Source organism: Mustela lutreola, chromosome 3 (genome assembly GCF_030435805.1).
Source record: "Mustela lutreola isolate mMusLut2 chromosome 3, mMusLut2.pri, whole genome shotgun sequence".
In the NCBI taxonomy this organism is placed as follows: Eukaryota; Metazoa; Chordata; class Mammalia; order Carnivora; family Mustelidae; genus Mustela; species Mustela lutreola.
Window position 1 is genome coordinate 119,101,099 of NC_081292.1, and position 22,380 is coordinate 119,123,478.

Genomic DNA, 22,380 nt, shown 5'->3' on the forward strand with positions numbered 1-22,380 from the left:
CATCGAGAGAATGGGTCTAAAACATATCAGGCAGGGTTTTAAGGTTTCAGACAGGTTTCAAATTACCATACAAAAGTATTTGTCCAAGCAGAATAACTCCTAGGAGAAATATGGAAGTGCCTATTTGTCCTCACTCTTTTGTGAGTAATTTTGGGTAACTCAATTTTTTTTACAAGTCTTATGAAAAGATATTATCTCATTTGGTTGTATCTTATCTTTTTTAAATTACTAGTTAGATAAAATAGCTTTTATAAGTATATTACTTTTTTGTACCTGGTTATTTTTCTATTTTCTAATGATTTCTATTCTTTGAGTAAATTGCTAGTAGTCACTTTCAGAAAGTCTTTGAGATGTTTCTATCAGAATACTTAAGATAAAGAGTTGCAACTTATTTCCTTTCAGAAACTAACACTTTATTGGAGAATAAAAATCACTGCAGAGTTTAAGAAACAAACATACAAAAAGAGCAAAGACTCGGGACGCCTGGGTGTCTCAGTGGGTTAAGCCGCTGCCTTCGGCTCGGGTCATGATTCCAGGGTCCTGGGATCAAGTCCCACATCGGGTTCTCTGCTCAGCAGGGGGCCTGCTTCCCTTCCTCTCTCTCTGCCTGCTTCTCTGCCTACTTGTGATTTCTCTGTCAAATAAATAAATAAAATCTTTAAAAAAAAAAAAGAGCAAAGACTCTTCATACCATAGTTAATGTTGTAAAAGGTTGGGGCATAAATAAGTTGATGCAGAGCTGAAGTGCATTGAGTGATGAGACAGTTCAAGGGCATGGTTTCCCAAGGTTGGGAGAGGGAGAGCCTAAATCTCCTGATACAGCAGAACAAGGTGAGACTGGTAGTAAAGCAACCCAGTTCCTTCATGTGCCAGGCTTGTTAGCACTAAGCAATCCCAGAAGCTGTCCAGAACTCCATTTTCTTATTTGAATTGCAAAGGCAAACACAATTTTTCTCTAAAATTCTCTAAATTTTCTATTTTTCTCTAAAATTCTAAGTAGCTGTATTTAGAAGACTTAACAAAGTTGTAGCATTGGAGTTGGAGAAATTAGACTGATAGTAAATGGTGAGTTCTTGGCCCCTACACTCAAGTCTCTTTGGCATAGAATAGTGTTTCTTAATGTATGTGTTCCATAGGATAAAATGTTGAGGAATGTTATTAAAAAAAAAAAAGTCCTGAGGTCACCAAAGTCTAGGAAATTATGAGTTAGGTAAAGTCAAATACTTCTGCATTGCACAGCTTTTCAGATTCTTTAAGATGCTTGGGCTGCCTGGGTGGCTCAGTGGGTTAAGCCTCTGCCTTCAGCTCAGGTCGTGATCTCAGGGTTCTGGGATCGAGTCCCGCATCGGGCTCTCTGCTAGGCAGGGAGCCTGCTTCCTTCTCTCTCTACTTGTGATCTCTCTCTGTCAAATAAATAAAATCTTAAAAAAAAAAAAAAAAGATGCTTTTGTGCATGTGGAATCTACAAGAGAAGAGAGAGTTTGCAGCATTTGTCAATCTTATATGACCATAGAATCCTTTTCTAAAGCATCTTTCAGGACTAGGATCCAACAGAACATGCCCAGGGGAAACAGGTATTTTTAAAAAGTCATATTGAATAGGATTGGCAAATAGCCTTTGGCTTATCGAAACTTTCACCCTGATTAAGCAACAGCTAGTCCCACTCACATAGGCATGCCCCTCCATGGTCCAAGATACACTGCTGGTAAACAACTAACTATTTTTAATGGCAAACCTCTATGCTGCGTTGGGTAGGGAGCATTATTTTGTGCTGAGATATTGAGAAGATCCTATAGTTGAACCACTTTTTCCTCCCTCACAATTCTCTCTTTAGAAGTATGTTGAAATTAAAACATCCTCTTTTCAGTGGCAAGATAGTATTTATCACATCATATTTTTTGATGGTTGAAACTTGAAAATCAGAAAACAATTTAAATAGAACAAATTCATTCTAATGCATTTATTGGGTACCAATTATTTGTTAGTTACTATGCCTTGCTTTGGCATGACACATGAACTGCTTGATTTCAGTTCTCATGAGTTTGAAACATAGTTTATTTGTGAGTGGGAGCAGGGTAGCAAAGAATAAATGGTAAGAGTATAATTGAGGTATAAAAAGGTTACAGGAACCCAAAACAAGAACCATCTAGCCTAGGTCAGAGATCCTTAAGAAGGCCTCAGAGAGAAGGCAATATGGATAAGTAGAATATTACCAAGTAGACCTCACAAGGAGAGGCATTTCATATAGAAAGATAGTGTGTTCAGCCACATTGAAGTGAGAAGGAGCGTAGGACATAGCAGAGTTGGGTGTTAGTGGAACAGTTTTTTACTAAGGAGATGAGACTATGGAGAAAAGCAGGAGCAGATTATGAAGACCCAAATACAGAAGACAGGGGTTTGGTTTTTCTTCTATAGTTTATGGGAGAACACTGATGAGTTTTAAGTGAATGAGTCATAGAACAGATTTGAAAAGTTTTATTGAAAAGATTGTAACTTTGGTAGTGATGTGGGATCTGATTGGAAGTTTGAATGAAGGGTCCCAAGTCAGAGGTTGTTTATTGCAAATTTACTTAAGAAATATTTAGGATGTGAGCAGTGCAGTGGCATGGACTGCAACAAATCATACTCAAAACTAAAACTTCCTTTTACATTGAATGAAATAAAGGAGCAAAACTTTAATAGAGATATTCTTTGAAATTTCCATGATCAAAATTGACAAAGTTCAACCTGGGCTGAAGGCAGAAGCTTAACTGACTGAACCACCCAGGCACCCCATCCTCATTTTATAGATGAGAAAAATGAGGTGCAAAGAAGTTAGTTAAATTACTTAAGGTAACACACCTAATAAATAGAAAATCTGGGTGTGAACCTAGAAGTCTGGCCCTGAGTCTGTGTGATTCACCCAGCATGAAGCAGCAGGCCCATTGCTGTTCTGCCATGGAGAGAAAAATGTTGGTCCATCTAAAATGATCACCATAACCATCAGTTCAAAATATCAGTTTAACTGATAAGTTCAAAGCAAGAATATGCCAAGATGAATTGTAAAATACTATTTCAGAAGTGATCACTTTCAACTTCTCAGAATATTCTTGGCCCAGATGGTCTCAGATGCCCAACAAATTATAATAAAGAGAATTTTCCTGTGAATTCAGATGACCTTCTCTGGGACACTGACCTTCAAGAAAGGGAGCAATGTTTATCTCTGTAAGGAGGTCTTGAATTCAAATATATATTAGGTTTTATTCTAAATACAATAATTGTATAATGTTTTTAAGACATCAGATTATTTCATTGATTTAAGCAGAAGACAGCAATTATTTATTGAGAACCTAATGAAAGTCTGCTTGCATTTACATTTCTTTCTCAAGAATGTTGCAGCAATAAAGCCACAAAATCAGAACCCAGAAAATAGTTATGAATGGGATAAGTATTGGGGGAAAATATCTTTATGATCAGGGGAAGGAAAAAAAGGCTTAAATACACACATACACTCCTGGAATTTTTTGGTGAGATAGTGACCTGTCACACATAATACCTAAGCTACCCATACATGTGGGCACACACACTCCTACCAATATAACAACCAATCTGCCTCTGTTACCCATGAGGGCAAATGAACTCTTCCACTCCAGCTTATTATGGTTAATATAAAAATAATCTAAAAGATAACCCTAAACATAAAACCTTGCATAACATGTGGGTTCAGTGATTATTGAAATGAATGTTTACTTCAGGATTTGAATAAGAATTAGAGTCTTTGAAAAATAAAAGTACTATGGTTATAAGAATGACAGTATACAGGATAAAAAAAAGCAAAAAGATTCTTTTGATGAACCATTTCTAGCATACATACACCTTATATTGAAGAAACTATTCGCTCAGAAAGTGGCAATTTCCATTTTAAATGCATCTGAGATTTCAACTATTTTTAGTGGTACAAAATTTTTACAACCTTTGACTCAGTACCTCCTACTAAATGCATCCTTTCAAAAGCATGAAATGTTGAAGGTCTGTCTATATTATTCAAACCGGCAATTAGAACCAGATGTTACTGCACTTTATATTTAGACACTACATTTCAATATCTAAAAAAGAAAGAATGCTCATGAAGGACAGAGAGAATAATTTATAAACGCAATTAAAGCATATTGTTTGGATTCCTTCTCACTAATTTACCTGATTGCAAAGTAAAATTAAATGAATTCATATTTAAATGCAAAATTGGGCCATTGAGTAATGAAATTTTTTAAACTGTGCATATAAGGAAAAGAAAGTACCATGTATACTATTGTTATGTCACATAGACTTCTTTATCAGTTTTGTAACTTTACTATAAAGTCTTCCATCTTCTTTACAAGGCAGTCAAATTCTAGATAGTGTGAGGTCTAAATCTATATTAATCTTAAAGAAAATGTATGGACCGGTTACAAAATAGCAACTTGAAACTAACTGCATGCTCTATATAGTAGCAAAGCTATTAATGGGAATCTATAAATACTGCAAATGTCATATGCTTTTCCTGAAGTTTGGCATGTTCTTCATCTGGAGAAATAATAGAATAGAAATCATATGTTCCTTTCAACACTGCTTGAAAAAGAATGCCATACATATAGAATATCAACAGGGATAGCTTACAAAAGAGAACTCATTCTTAAAGTTTGGTTGACCCAAGTTACTGGTGCTTGGAAAGAAACAGAATGGTTATGCACTCCCTTCTTAAATTATTGAATAATCCAATACGTACTTGTCTTAATCCACTACATTATAAGGTTTCCTTGGCAGTGCATTTTCTTCTTAATTGTTGTCTTTATGTGGCTCATATTAAATGGACCGGTCTTTTCTGAATGAATGTCAATGGCTGGTAACACAAGAATAGCCTGCCATAAATGTCAGGAGCAGAGGAGCCTGCGATGGGTCAACAGCCTTATGCTATGACAGATGTACAGGGCTGAGAACTGAGATCAGTGACCATGTGACAAATTGCTGAACTTGCAAGTGGTGAAGGGCCCCTGATGCTTGGGGTTCTGCACCAAAGGGCACTATCATAATCACATAACCACCAGAGCACAAAGCTAATAATCCTCTTTGGGCTCTAATTGGTTTGTTCATAATTCAAATGGCTAATGAATACTGCAATGTTCTTTTCAGGTTGTTACAGTGTGTGAACTTAAAGGTAAACAGAAATAGTTCAACATTCATTCAAAATTTTATTTAGCACCCACTTTGAACCAGGCACTATTATGTGTGCTAGAGCACCTGCATTAATTAGGGTTAGTTTCTTCTGTGATCTCAAAAATATGAAAATAATTATAGTTCAAATAATAATAGCTATTGTGTATATAGTGCTTTCCAAATGCCAGATACTGCTCTAAGCATTGTATATACATTGTCCTTTAATCCTTATAGCAACTTCATGGGTTAAGTGTTACTATTAACCTACTTTATAAAAGATGATACTAAGGCACCATTCATTACTTTAATTTGCTCAATGTCACATAGCTAGTAAGAAATAGAGACAAGGCCCAATCAAACCTGGTTTCTGATTTCTGAGTCTATCTTCTTTATTACAGTGGTGCTAAATTTCCCTCAGCTTAATAAGAATGTATTCTGTTGCATGTATAATTGCAGGTAAGCAAGCCGGGCCAGGCTGATATGTGAATACGCAATCAGCCGGGCCAAATTTTCCTTTATCTTGTTCTGCTATCTTCTATACACAACTTCTACATCACTCTGTAAAATGGCTACTCCAGCACCAACCATTCCAGTCAGCCAGGAAATGGAAAGTAAGAAAGGGGGGTGGGGGAAGAAGGTAAAATTCTTCTCTTTTAAAAACTTCTTCCAGAATCTTCACAAGGAACTCTGTATATACCTCCTTGGCTGGAACTTTTCCACACGATCATAATGGAGTCGTGATATATAATCTTTATTCTAAGCAATCCATGCCCAGCTATTAGAGTCTCTAAATTCTGATGGAAAGGGGCAGAGCAAAATATTCTTTATCAAAATATTTTGAAACAGCCCAGAAACAATTGTTCCTTTCAGAATATTTTTGCTATTGCCTCTAGTGTTTCTTTCTTTCAAAGGCAGGTTCTTTTTGAATCCACATGCCTTTAGGTCATTGTGAGACCCTGGTTCTGTGGCCTCTCTTTCATGTGATATCTGGTAAGTATACAGCACATGTCCCTAAGTAATATTGGCAAACCAGAAACTAGCAACAGTCCTCAAGCTGCAGATAACCAGTACGTCCCTCCAACCTTTCCACGTGCCTGCAATCTTCCACCCCCTTATTATCCTATTAAGTTTCTAAGGCACTCTTGACAGAGGAAAGCACCAGAAGCCATAAATACTTTACATCCTAGTTTCATGTATTCACGAAGGCAAGACCTTTGTAAAGGAGTTTTCAAAGGAAGAATCAAAAATAATGGCTATCCCAAAGAAAAATTTTAAAGTTCTCAAACTTACAGATGGAGGTATTTTGAGTGACTATAAACCCCTCATCCTCAAATCCATTCATCTTCAAATTACATGAGCCAGATACTCCCAAACTTGGCTTCCATGAGATTCACTTGGAAGCTTTCTGACCAGTGATTCTCTGGCTCCATCTAAGACTTGCCAAATCAAAATCCTTAGCAGTAAAACCCAGCAATCTGTGTTTTTAAGAATTTTCCAGTCTTTGATAATCTATAATCCATCTGGGTGATTTTGCTATAAAGTCAGATTTGGAAACCACTGACATAAGCTAGCAATATCCCAATTTCCCTTTGGAAAATAAGGCTGCCCTTGCTCATAGAATGAAAAGAATTGGCAGAAGATTTGCACGTTCTTTGAATCTACAAAAGAATACAGCACTCAATTTTGTCATATGCAACTCCATGTGTTGTCTGTTATTAATTATCCAAAGAACAAGAACACTAAAATGAATAGAATGCTTTTGTTCAATACTGTATAATGATAATTGAGATTCATAATAATAACCTTAAGGTACTGCAAGATAGTCAAGTACCTCTGAGATTATCAAAGAAAATTAAACTCACTTGATATTATTTTATGTAGGTCTACTTGTATTCTAGTTCTTTGGAAGTTCATATTTTATATGTACTATGGTGACCTTATTAATCAGAATAATAACAGCACCAGTTCCGTTGATTACATAGGAGCTTGCCGGTTAGGCTAATGCTAGGTGGCTGATATTTGCCTGAAAATATTGACTTTTACGAGAATTTAAGAGACCACAAAACACAAAAGGAAAATGTATAGACTTTGAAATCCATGAACCTGAATGCAAGTCCAGATTCACAACTCATTCAGCTGTATAAGCTTGAGCAAGCTACGTAACCTCTCTGAGTATGATTCTCATTGGCAAAACATGAATGTACACCCTTTTCAGGGTGAAATTTCAAAGAGATAATGTTTTTAAAATGCTTTTTATGTAGTCAACATTCAGTACATGGTAAATATTATCATTTACTATAGACAGAAATGAGAAAACCAGAAGTTGCAGGGCACATGACACAGACCTACAACTGGGGTTATCACAAGGGACTTTTTAAAAATGCCAAATCCTGGTCCTGGCCCCAGAACGTGAAGTAGGAAATCTGGGATGAAGCTCAATAAACTGAATATTCAACAAGCATTTCAGGTGTTTTGATGGGCATTGTCAGCAAAACTCAGTTTGAGATTTATAGCACTTCAGGACAATGATCCTGGTGGCTGGAAAGCTGCACTATTCAAGTTTCCATAGTCCTGCTCCTAAACATTCCCTATTTTAAGGAAAATATGTCTCCCTCACCTCCAGCAATTAAGCATCACTTTATTTCCTATGGTTGGAATACCATGGAAAGCTAGTTTGAAGAGGAGAAATTTGTCCCTTCTATTTTAAGCCAGTGAAAAACAATACCCTGCAGAATTGTTTTACTTTGAAATACAATTAACCTTGTGAAAAACTGAAACAGTTCTGAGAGACCAAATAATGACACCATTTCCTAAGATCCCCAATCCCTTCATTTTCTTCCACTAAAGTATGTAATTCTTACTTGAAAAGACATGCTAGCATATGAATCTGCATGCATTGCTGAGTCCAGATTGAGGAGAAGGGAAGATGGCATCAAAAAATTAAGGAACCATGAAAGTTGCAAATCTAGTTACAAGGTTTGAAACACAGGGGTAAATATAAATGTCGTCTCTAAAGTCTCAGGTCACATTTTCTATCTTATGAAGGGGACAACCAAGATTGTGGGTTAAGAGAAACGGTCCCCAACTTACAAAACAAGGAAGCAAGACCCACTATTATAAAAGGATAAGGGAAATGTTCAGTTCTTCAGGAAAGAAACCCTTAATAAGAATGAAGCTGTCTGCAGTTCTTCTGCAAGCGTTTTGCTCAGCATCTCGTGTGCAGGGCTCGCTTCCTGTATACACAGGGATATGAAGGGTAATGTGGAGATAATTATGAAGTTTCTAAATGATTAGGAATAATCTACAGTAAATATCCAGAACTCTTGATTTACCTCCTAACCTCGCCACCTCAGCCTTCCCAAATTCAGTAAATGATAAACACTACTTTCTAATTCCTCAGTCCAAAAGCTTGAGTCATCCTGGACTCCTGTATTTTTCTTACATCCTGTATCTCCTGTATCAGAAAATCCTGTAGGGCGTGACTTAGAAACAAAATCAAAATCAGAGCACTTCATACTTGCTCAACTGCTGTCACCCTTTCTAAGCTGCCATCCTTTGTCACCAAGATTATGGCAATAGCTGCCTACCTGGTTGCCCTGCCAGGATCTTCACCTCTCTAAAGTTTATGCTCCAAACCAGCACAAAAAATGGAAGTGTTTTCACATCCTTACTCCATACTCCGCTTTCAGACATGCCTATCTCTGTGTCTCAGAAAATGTCTCTCTCCACACTCTTGTCCTTCCTCTTGTGCCTGCTACTGAGGGCAGGGGCTGGGAGGTTCTCTGCTGTCTTGGTCCAGCCGCAGTCTCAGGTAAATCCTGTGTCACTGGGTCTTGGCAGTGGAGCTTAGTGGTTAACTAGCTTTTTGCCCATGGCAGCTAAACTGCACCCTGTGTCTTAGGGGAGACCTTTGCAGGGCAGTGTTTCCTGCTCTTGTCCAGCAGCAGGAATCCTCAAAAGGCGCTGAGCCAGGAAAGTTTTCTGCCCCTCCCCAGGGATAGGCTCTTCTTTTACCTTCCTCCAAGACCAGCAGTGGGTCTTCCCCTGGGCCCTGGGACAACAGGGTTTGCTGCCTTTCTCCCAGGCCTTCAGGCTTTGGTTCTGTAGGAGACAAGGGTCTCGGCCAGGATTCAACCTTTTCCTTGGAGACTTTTAATTTTTCTCCAGAGTGTTCCGTGGAAAGTCATGGAGAAGAGCCTATGACTGAGTGCCAGCATTCCTGTGTCTGTAACATCTAGGGCTCTACTTAGCAATTCCTTCAAACTTTTAGCTGAATGCTTCTTACCCACTACGGCAGCCTAATTCCACCAGAGGAATTTTGCCAGAGGTAACTCAGTGCTCACCTTCCAACCTTTGGAGGTACCTGTCTTTTCTTAGACTTCAGGCTAATTGGCTGCCCTATGAACTTACCAGCTCTGATGGTCTCAGCAAAAGTTAGGATCTTGTAGTCTAGCGACCATTTTCTTATTGTTAGGCGGAGTGATAATATACTCTTATTTTTTTCGTTAAAATTTATTTTATTTTTTTTTTTGGTGTTCCAAAATTCATTGTTTATGCACCATACCCAGTGCTCCATGCAATATGTGCCTTTTTGCCTCATAACTGGATTGTTGCAATAGTCTTACTAATTAGTTTCCCAATTTGGATCATTATATCTCTTCCAAATTATTCAAATCTGCCTACTTTCAGGCATAATTCTTCAATGTCTCACCTCACAAACATTCATCACATAGGGTACTCTAGTTCAGAAGTGAATCAAATACTGACCCTTCTGTCCTGAAAATACAACTGAATGCACATTTTGCTCATTTTCTTTCCTCTTTGTCCATTCTGTGCCATTCTGTAATGGCCTTCCATATCCTATCCATGTCTCTATAACCCATCCTTCATACAAACCCTAGTCTGAGCAACAGAGCACAACATCCATGATACTTTTAACCATTGCAGATGTATCCTTTTTTTCCCTCTCTTGTGTTTTAAGGAACTTCATTTGCATCTTCCTATACCCCCTAATTAAATTGTAAGTCCTATGAAAGTGGACAACACTGTAGCAAAACTTGGTGTCATATCATAGTAGCATCTAACATTTTAGGTGCTCAATATATATTTATCAAATGATATTATATACTCAAGGCATTAAAAACATAGGCTGGTGTCTGGCAGACCTGAGTTCAAATTCTGACTTTGTTATTATGTGATGTGTGACAAGCTTTGTCACCACAGCATTATTTTCCTGAGTGAACAACGAAGAATATGGGATTATTGGAAGGATAATTGAGGTGTTGTATATAAAGTTCCTGACATGTAATGAGGTTATAATCAATAGCATAGCATATTAGTATGCTAATAATATTATGCAAATAACACTAGCATATTAGTCCTAAATTACAGCACAGTAATCACCCATATGCAGGCTAGATCTTCCTTTCACAAAGGGCAGCTCACCAAAGGATTCTGAACTTAAAATTATAGTGGCTTCATTAGTAGTTGATATAATAAGTATTATTGACCCTTTGTCTTTCTAGTCGCAACATGTACACAAATAGCAATCCCAATGCAGCATGGTAAAATGCAAGAGTCTCAACCTTTAAGACCAAGTAAAATGATCACTGTGAGACTGAGTTCAAGATGTTTAAATAGTGTGCAAAATTCTTTCACAAACTCAAGTTCGGAATGAACCAAAGTAAGCATTTTGATCGGAAGATGGAAGCAGAAATTCTAAGTCTGTTAGGATGAGGAGAAAGGGTACTTAATTGAAAAAAATATAGGGTTTATTTTTCCTTTTTTAATATAGATTTTAAAGCACATGACATATCACTAAGATCACTGGTAAACCTAGCAAAGGTCAACACTGATACTCATTGAAAGAGTCAAATTATCACTCTTCGCAGATGATATGATACTATATGTGGAAAACCTAAAAGACTCCACTCCAAAACTGCTAGAACTTGTACAGGAATTCAGTAAAGTGTCAGGATATAAAATCAATGCACAGAAATCAGTTGCATTTCTCTACACCAACAGCAAGACAGAGAAAGAGAAATTAAGGAGTCAATCCCATTTACAATTGCATCCAAAACTATAAGATACCTAGGAATAAACCTAACCAAAGAGGCTAAGAATCTATACTCAGAAAACTATAAAGTACTCATGAAAGAAATTGAGGAAGACACAAAGAAATGGAAAAATGTTCCATGCTCCTGGATTGGAAGAATAAATATTGTGAAAATGTCTATGCTACCTAAAGCAATCTACACATTTAATGCAATTCCTATCAAAGTACCATCCATCTTTTTCAAAGAAATGGAACAAATAATTCTAAAATTTATATGGAACCAGAAAAGACCTAGAATAGCCAAAGGGATATTGAAAAAGAAAGCCAACGTTGGTGGCATCACAATTCCGGACTTCAAGCTCTATTACAAAGCTGTCATCATCAAGGCAGCATGGTACTGGCACAAAAACAGACACATAGATCAATGGAACAGAATAGAGAGCCCAGAAATAGACCCTCAACTCTATGGTCAACTAATCTTCGACAAAGCAGGAAAGAATGTCCAATGGAAAAAAGACAGCCTCTTCAATAAATGGTGTTGGGAAAATTGGACAGCCACATGCAGAAAAATGAAATTGGACCATTTCCTTACACCACACACGAAAATAGACTCAAAATGGATGAAGGGCCTCAATGTGCGAAAGGAATCCATCAAAATCCTTGAGGAGAACACAGGCAACAACCTCTTCGACCTCTGCCGCAGCAACATCTTCCTAGGAACAACTCAAAAGGCAAGGGAAGCAAGGGAAAAAATGAACTATTGGGATTTCATCAAGATCAAAAGCTTTTGCACAGCAAAGGAAACAGTTAACAAAATCAAAAGACAACTGACAGAATGGGAGAAGATATTTGCAAACGACATATCAGATAAAGGACTAGTGTCCAGAATCTATAAAGAACTTAGCAAACTCAACACCCAAAGAACAAATAATCCAATCAAGAAATGGGCAGAGGACATGAACAGACATTTCTGCAAAGAAGACATCCAGATGGCCAACAGACACATGAAAAAGTCCTCCATATCACTCGGCATCAGGGAAATACAAATCAAAACCACAATGAGATATCACCTCACACCAGTCAGAATGGCTAAAATCAACAAGTCAGGAAATGACAGATGTTGGCGAGGATGCGGAGAAAGGGGAACCCTCCTTCACTGTTGGTGGGAATGCAAGCTGGTGCAGCCACTCTGGAAAACAGCATGGAGGTTCCTCAAAATGTTGAAAATAGAACTGCCTATGACCCAGCAATTGCACTACTGGGTATTTACCCTAAAGATACAATCGTAGTTATCCAAAGGGGCACGTGAACCCGAATGTTTATAGCAGCAATGTCCACAATAGCCAAACTATGGAAAGAACCTAGATGTCCATCAACAGATGAATGGATAAAGAAGAGGTGGTCTATATACACAATGGAATACTATGCAGCCATCAAAAGAAATGAAATCTTGCCATTTGCGACAACATGGATGGAACTAGAGCGTATCATGCTTAGCGAAATAAGTCAAGCAGAGAAAGACAACTATCATATGATCTCCCTGATATGAAGAAGTGGTGATGCAACATGGGGGCTTAAGTGAGTAGGAGAAGAATCAATGAAACAAGATGGGATTGGGAGGGAGACAAACCATAAGTGACTCTTAATCTCACAAAACAAACTGAGGGTTGCTGGGGGGAGGGGGTTTGGGAGAAGGGGTTGGGATTATGGACATTGGGGAGGGTATGTGCTTTGGTGAGTGCTGTGAAGTGTGTAAACCTGGTGATTCACAGACCTGTACCCCTGGGGATAAAAATATATGTTTATAAAAAATAAAAAATTAATTAAAAAAAAAAAAAAAGAAAGAAAGAGACAACACTGATGGCCTTCATCTCTCTTTTAGAATATTCTAAACTAAGAGAGGAAAAATTTAAAAAATATAAGCAGATAAATTCTGATAAATTCTACTAAACATTTAGTAATGTAAATTACTGGTAAATTCTACTAAACATTTAGGGAAGGGATTATACAATTCTGTATAATCTCTTCCAAAACAGGAAAAGAGAAAATACTTCCTAACTCATTCTATAAGGCCATCATTATTCTAATGCCAAAACCTGAAAAGACATTATGATAAAGGAAACTATAGATCAATACCTCTCTTAAACATAGATACAAAAACCCTTGACAAGCTTAACAGATTAAATCCAACATATATAAAAATAAAATCAAGTCTAATTTATTCCTGGTATGCAAAACTAGTTCAACATTTAAAAATCAATTAATATAATTCATCACATCTACAAACTAAGGAAGAAAAAAATCACATGATCATATAAATAGATGCAGAGAAACCACCTGACAAAATCTAACACCAATTCATAATAAAACTTCTCAGCAAACTAGGAATAAAGAGGAACTTCTTCAACTTAATAAAGAACATGTGCAAAAAACTAACATCTAACATCATACTTATTGATGCAAAATTAAATGCTTTCCCACTAAGGTCAGAAATGAGGTAAGAATGTCCACACCTCTCCTATTCAACATTGTACTGGAAGTCCCAGGTAACGCCAATAAGACGAGAAAAGAAAGCAAAAAATTGAGAAGGAAGAAATAACATTGTCTTTGCAGATGTCATGATTGTCTGTGTAGAAAATCTCAAAGAGCAAAAATAAAAAAAACTCCAGAAACTAATAAACAATTATAGCAAGCTTACAGAACATGAGGTTAATATACAAAAGTTAATGGCTTTCCAGTATACCATTAATGAACAATTGGAATTTGAAATTAAAGTCATATTATCATTTACATTAGTATCAGAGAAAACAAGAGAGAGAGAAAAAAATACTTAGGTATAAACCTAATCAAATATATTTACAAGACCTACATTAAGAAAGCTATAAAACTCAAATGAAATAAAAGAATTAAATCAATGGAGAGATATTCCATGTTTGTAGAAAGGAAGTTTCAATATCATTAATATTGTTCAATATTGTTAAGATTTCCATTCTTCTGGGGCACCTGGGTAGCTCAGTGGGTTAGAGCCTCTGCCTTTGGCTCGGGTCATGATCCCGGGATCCTAGAATCGAGCCCCACATTGGGCTCTCTGCTCGGCAGGGAGCCTGCTTCCTCCTCTCTCTCTGCCTGCCTTTCTGTCTACTTGTGGTCTCTGTCTGTCAAATAAATAAATAAATAAAAATCTGTTAAAAAAAATATTTCCATTCTTCTCAGATAGATATATAGATTCAGGGTAACCTCAGTAAAAATCCCAGATATTTTGTGGATATCAACAAACCAGTTCTGAAGTTTATACTGAGACAAAAGACTCAGAATAGCCAACACAATACTGAAGGAAAATAACAAAGTTGAAGTACTATTGTACCCAACTTCAAAACTTATAAATCTATCAAAGACAGTGAGGTAGTAGCAAAAGAACAGACAAGTAGATCAATGGATCACAACAGAGAGCCCAGAAATAAACACACAAAAATACAATCTAATATTCTTTGACAAAGGAACAAAAGGCAATTCAATGAAGAAAGGATAGTGTTTTCAACAAATATTGGTGGAACAACTGGACATACCCATACCAAAAAAAAAAAAAAAAAGGAGAAGAAGAAAAGAAAAGAAAGAATATGGACATAGACCTTACACTATTTACCCTTCACAAAAATTAAGTCAAGATGGATCACAGCCTTAAATGTAAAACACAAAACTAAACTCTCAGAAGATTACATAAGAGACAATCTAGATGACATTAAGTTTGACAAAGACTTCTTACATGCAACACAAAAAGGCTGATTCCATGAAAGGAAAAATTGTTAAGTCAGATTTCATTAAAATTAAAAACCTCTGTTCTGCCAAACATTGTTGAGAAAGTGAGAAAATGAGCCTGGCTGGGAAGAAATATTTGCAGAAGACATATTTGATTAAGGTCAATTATTCAAAATATACAATAAGTTCTTAAAATATAACAATAAGAAACTGAACCACCTGATTTTAAAATGGGCAAAAAATCTGAATAGACACCTTAATAAAGATGAAGTACAGATGATAAATAAACATGAAAAATGTTTAATGTCATATGTCATTAGGGAATTTCAAATTAAAATAAAAGTAACAAAAATTCAAAACACAGACAAAATCAAATGCTAGCAAAGATGTGGAGTAACAGATGTCCTCCAGTAGATGAATGAATAAATAAACCAATGCATTCAGACAATGCAATATTATTCAGCACTAAGAAGAAATGAGCTATCAAGCCATGAAAAGGCATGGCAGAAACTTAAGTGCATACTACTAAGTGAAAGAACTCAATGTGAAAATATTATATGCTGTATGATTCTAACCATATGACATTCTAGAAAAGGCAAAATTATGGAGAGTGAAAAGGTTATCAGAAATTAGGCATAGGGAGGGATGAATAGGTAGAACACAAGGTGTTTTTAGGATAGTGAAACTACTCTGTATGATACCATAATCATGGATACATGTCATTATACGTCTGTCAAAACTCATAGAATGTACACCAAAAATGAATCCTATAGTTTACATTAGGAGGGGATGTTGATGATGGGGAAGATATTGGGGGTGACTGGAGAAATGTGGGAACTCTCTCTACTGCTCCCTCATTTTATGTGAACCTAAAACCACTCCAAATTTTTTTCAAAAAAATTAAATCAATTGATCAAAGAGAAAATGAAAGAACCAAAGAGTGTCCATCAGGAAATTTGTGATTCCTTCCATAAAATCCAATGGAAAGGTAAAGAGAACAAGTGGGAAGAAACCCAGAAGTCAGGAGCATGAGAAGCACCAAACAGGATAGATACAGTCATTTCAGATAAGACCAAGCAATTAGCACAGGTCATAAATATGGAATGCTCCATAGCATTGCTGTGCACTACAAGAATGCCAGAAAAGATCTCTGACCTCTAGGAAGAAAACCATAATGGTGTTTAAGTAGCAATTTAGAATAGCTATATAAAAATGAGAAGGTATTTATCTGGGCTAAGAATTAGCACTACTTAAAAATTCCTTTCTAAATATGTGAATATAGGTAATTAGTGGTCAATATGCATCTAGTTCTTTAATTGTCATAATTATATGACTTTAATAAAAATACTGTAATTTGCTTTTTCATGAGCACTGAAAGCTTAACTCTCTGTTTATTTCTTAAACATTTGCTAACCAAGGAAGGGTCATTCAAAAGAATCTTATCAAAATTGCAGGCAGGCACTTTGTTTGAAATTCTATAACTAGTTTCTTGAAGCTAGTCCTAGCATATTTAAATTAAGTATTCTTTATTCTATCATTTATTCAGTAAAGAAGCATTGAGCACCTAGTTTTCCGAGCTCTGTGACTCACAAGCTATTCTTCTGCCCATCCTTCTAATATCACTCTAGGTTACCATCAAATGGCAGCACAATTGTAAATATATGTTATATATATTAATAATATATATAAACCAAAAGATTGGGGGTGGCTAGATACAAAAGATTAGACTAGCTCTCTGAACTATAACAAACAATCCAACCTGACTCTATCTCCTGCCTCACATGAAGAATAAGATAACAGGTTCTGATGGCAGCAGTTTATAAACTTGCCAGTTAAATCTACTCACATATTTGTGTATGTATTCACACCATGTGTATAAATATGTGAGTTTTCTTGTATTTGGTACAACATGAGATGCATAAGCTGGTTCTCAGTGATCAGTGTTACAGGTCTGAGAAAATTTACACCATAAAATCAGCTTCATCCTGGTAGGCTAAGTATGGGTGGTAAAAGTTTCAGAGTGAATTAGGAATCTTGGGCCCAAAGGACTGGCTTAGAGCTCTAATAGGAATGGGAATGTCTTAGAAGAGAGGGAGGATTTAGCAGGGAGAGAACACAGTGCAAAAACAGTGCAGATGGGAAAAAGAATTAAGAGAAAGCACAGTGTCAGGTTTCATCCAACTTTGTGAGATCACAAAGTCCAGTGAGATCTCTCAGCATATTCAAAGAGGAAGCAATGAAATATAAGGACCAACACTGGCAGTATGGTGTTGCATGTTAAGGGGATGACACTATCTGGGAATCAGAGTAGATGGGGAAAAAATACTGGCAGAGGCCTCACACTGGGTGAAATATTTCATGGGAAGGACCTGTGGGACCATCCATAAGGGAGGTCAGAAACTGGTGGAAGGTCTGGTGGAATCCAGAGGTCTTTGTCTGCTATTTAACATTAACTATGCCTTAGAAGAGATGTTAGGGAAGCTTCTCTGAACGCAAGCCTTGGGGAATCCCTTTGCAGGTCAAAGTTTATATTTACATAAGAGAACAAGCAATCCAAGTATAAAAAAAAAACATTTGTGTCTCACTAACAAGTTCCTCTTCCTTTCTGTATCTATGCTTTGTCTCAAGTCTGAGAGAGAACTAAAAGCCCAACTGTGTAAAAGATAGTGGTTGGACAATTAGCAATATTTGAACAAGGTCCATAGATTAGATAAGAAATTGTATCAAAGTTAATTTTCCAGTTTTGATAACTGTATGATGGTTATGTCAGAGAACGCCCTTGTTCTTAAGAAATATGCACTGTAGTATTTCAGGGTAAGGAAACATCATATCTGCAACTTTCAAGTGGCTTAGAAAAATTTATGTATATAGAAATTGATATATAGGCATATATAGGTAAATATGAAGACAAGGGAGGGAGACACAAAGTGTGTGGCAAGACATTAGTGATTAAGGCAATAGGTAAAAGTTATACAGCAGTTCTCTGTATTATTCTTGAAATTTCTCTAAGTTTGAGCTTATTTCAAAACAAAGTTATTCTAAAAGTCTTTGAGAAGAACAACAAAAAAAGCTATCACAAATGGGAGTGAATCATAAATATAGATTCATGCTGTACTTTTTTTTTTTTAATATTTAAGCTTCTTAATTATTGGGACACTAGTCATGTAGGATGCTCACACCAAAATACACTCTACCTACTGGCCAACACCTAATTTTATGGAAATCATTCTTGGGGTCAAAACATTTTCCAGGGGTGCCTGGATGGCTCAGTGGGTTAAAGCCTCTGGCTTCAGCTCAGTTCATGATCTCAGGGTCCTGCGATCTAGTCCCGCATCCGGCTCTCTGCTCAGCGGGGAGCCTGCTTCTCTCTCTCTCTCTCTCTCTCTGCCTCTCTGCCTACTTATGATCTCTGTCTGTCAAACAAATAACTAAAATCTTTAAAAAAAATTTTTTTTCCAGAAATCTCTGTGAAGAAATTAAAATGTCTTAAGGGTTGTGCCTTAATCTCTGCCCATTATCCCAGCAGAAAAAAGCAGGATCTTAAAGATTCCTTTTTTCTGGTTTCTGTTGTACTTACCCAACCAATAGCCTTGGCCCTCTACTTCATGAATGTAGGTTTTAGTGTCATTAGTCATGTAACATCACATTAAACTTCCTGCGGGAGAAGAAGTACAATTTAATGGGAAAATAATTTCTTTTGATTGCTATGCTATGCTTTTAGAATAAAGCTCCACAATTTTGTGCTTTTTACAATCACCAGACAATACTAATAATAGCCTGTTCTATTATCCACAATCATTTTTTGTGTGTGTGCTAAGTCCACTAAAGATTTGGTATCAAAGACTCACTTTAGTGATAATCATTATGCTGACTTTTTTTTTGAGTCATATGCAATGTGTTTTACATTTTAATACATTAAATTTATAAAGCCTTTATCCAATGATAAACCTTCTTAAATCAAAAAATATTACAGGTATTTTATGGGTTTTGGAAGAGGACCAATTTCTGGGGATCATTTCTGCTCCAAATATCCTAATGGGGCCCAGAAAATAAAATCCTCTACCTACTTGGTAATTCCTACTCACTCCCAAAGGTGAGACTGACATCTCATTGGTGGAACTGAAAGGCAATTAAGCACACTCACCATGGGCCCATTCTCCTGTCTCTGGATTACTGGATGAATGCATTTTTCTGTGTTGCTGTTCCAGGGGGGGCAAACCACACATGGTTCAGGACCAAGACCTACTTTCTAGAAGCGATCCTTAAGAGCTATGTCATTCTGTTTGGGAATTCAGAAGTATAAAGCAATAGCCCTCAGTGAGTGTGTCTATAGTAGAAAGACCATTCCAGCCTTTCTAATGAGAAAAATGATTTTCTTTTTTAAAATTTTCTAATTTTTTTATTAACATATAATGTATTATTGCCCCAGGGGTACAGGTCTGTGAATCGCCAGGTTTACACACTTCATAGCACTCACCATAGCACATACCTTCCATGATGTCCATAACCCAGCAACCATCTCCCTACCCCCCTCTCCCTTGCAACCCTCAGTTTGTTTTGTGAAATTAAAAGTCTCTGATGGTTTGTCTCCCTCCCGATCCCATCTTGTTTCATTTATTCCTTTCCTACCCCCCAAATTCCTATGTTGACTCTCAACTTCCTCATAGCAGGGAAATCATATAATTGTCTTTCTCTGATTGACTTATTTCACTCAGCATAATACCAACTAGTTCCATCCATGTCATCCCAAACGGCAAGATTTCATTTCTTTTGATGGATGTATAGTATTCCATTCTCTCTCTCTCTCTCTCTCTCTCTCTATATATATATATATATATATATATATATATATATATATACCACTTGTTCTTGATCCATTCATCTGTTGATGGACATCTAGGTTCTTTCCATAGTTTGGCTATTGTGGACATTGCTGCTATAAACACTCAGGTGCATGTCCCCCTTCAGATCACTACATTTGTATCTTTAAGGTAAATACCCAGTAGTGCGATTGCTAGATTGTAGGGTAGCTCTATTTTCAGCTTTTTGAGGAACCTCCATGCTATTTTCCAGAGTGGTTGCACCAGCTTGCATTCACACCAACAGTGTAGGAGGGTTCCCCTTTCTCCGCATCCTCGCCAGCATCTGTCATTTCCTGACTTGTTAATTTTGACCATTCTGACTGGGGTGAGGTGGTATCTCATTGTGGTTTTGATTTGTATTTCCCTGATGCCGAGTGATGTGGAGCACTTGTTCATGTGTCTGTTGGCCATCTGGATATCTTCTTTGCAGAAATCCCTGTTTACATCCTCTGCCCATTTCTTGATTGTATTATTTGTTCTTTGGGTGTTGGGTTTGATAAGTTCTTTATAGGTTTTGGATACTAGCTCTTGATCTGATATGTTGTTTGTGAATGTCCTCTTCCATTCTGACAGTTGTCTTTCAGTCTTGTTGACTGTTTCCTTTGCTGTACAAAAACTTTTGATCTTGATGAAGTCCCAATAGTTCATTTTTGCCCTTGCTTTCCTTGCCTTTGGTGATGCTTCTATGAAGAAGTTCCTGGGGCTGAGGTCAAAGAGGTTGCTGCCTGTGTTCTCCTCAAGGATTTTGATGGATTTCTTTCTCACACTGGAGTCCTTTATCCATTTGGAGTCTATTTTCATGTGTGGTGTAAGGAAATGGTCCAGTTTCATTTTTCTACATGTGGCTGTCCAGTTTTCCCAACACCATTTGTTGAAGAGACTATCTTTTTCCATTGGACATTCTTTCCTGCTTTGTTGAAGATTAATTGACCATAGAGTTGAGGGTCTATTTCTGGACTTTCTATTCTGTTCCATTTATCTATGTGTCTGTTTTTGTGACAGTACCATACTGTCTTGATGATGGTAGCTTTGTAATAGAGCTTGAAGTCAGGAATTGTGATGCCCCAACTTTAGCTTTCTTTTTCAACATTCCTCTGGCTATTCAAGGTCTTTTTGGTTCTATATAAATTTTAGGATTATTTGTTCCATTTCTTTGAAAAAAAAATTGATGGTATTTTGAGAGGGGTTGCATTAAACGTGTAGATTGTTGTAGGTATCACAGGCATTTTCACAATATTTGTTCTTCCAGTCCATGAGCATGGAACATTTTTCCATTTCTTTGTGTCTTTATCAATTTCTTTCATGAGTACTGTATAGTTTTCTGAGTACAGATTCTTTGCCTCTTTGGTTAGGTTTATTCCTAGGTATCTTATGGTTTGGGGTGCAATTATAAATGGAATTGACTCCTTAATTTCTCTTTTTTCTGTCTTGTTGTTGGTATAAAGAAATGCCACTGATTTCTGTGCATTGATTTTATATCCTGATACTTTACTGAATTCCTATACAAGTTCTAGCAGATTTGGAGTGGAGTCTTTTGGGTTTTCCACATAAAGTATCATATCATCTGCAAAGAGTGATAGTTTGACTTCTTCTTTGGCAATTTGGATGCCTTTAATTTCTTTTTGTTGTCTGATTGCTGATGCTAGGACTTCTAGTACTATGTTGAATAGCAGTGGTGATAACGGACATCCCTGCCCTGTTCATGACCTTAGCAGAAAAGCTTTCAGTTTTTCTTCATTGAGAATGGTTTTTGCGGTGGGTTTTTCATAGATGGCTTTGATAATATTGAGGTATGTGCCCTCTATCCCTACACTTTGAAGAGTTTTGATCAAGAAAGGATGCTGTACTTTGTCAAATGCTTTTTCAGCATCTATTGAGAGTATCATATGGTTCTTGTTCTTTCTTTTATTAATGTGTTGTATCACATTGATTGATTTGCAGATGTTGAACCAACCTTGCAGCCCTGGTCATGGTAAATAATCCTTTTAATGTACTGTTGAATCCTATTGGCTAGTATTTTGGTGAGAATTTTCGCATCTGTGTTCATCAAGATATTGGTCTGTAATTCTCTTTTTTGATGGGATCTTTGACTGGTTTTGGGATCAAGGTAATGCTGGCCTCATAAAATGAGTTTGGAAGTTTTCCTTCCATTTCTATTTTTTGGAACAGTTTCAGGAGAATAGGAATCAGTTCTTCTTTAAGTTTGGCAGAATTCTCCTGGGAAGTCCTCTGGCCCTAGGCCCTTGTTTGTTGGGAGATTTTTGATGACTGCTTCAATCTCCTCTGAAAAATGATATCCTATTCTGTCTTTCTCTTCAGTTTATTTACCTAAATTTGCTCAGAACTTAAGAAACTAAGAGAAGAGTGCTATTTATTGGTCCCTTAAATCTTACCAGTCTTATTGCCTAGTTTTCTGCTTTCAGATTTAAGGACTTTCTTTTTGTGAATGCATATTACATTGAGGTTTAAACAACTAAGATTTCTACCTAGGGATGGATAATTAACAAGGCCCCTATTTAAATTTCAAAATAAATT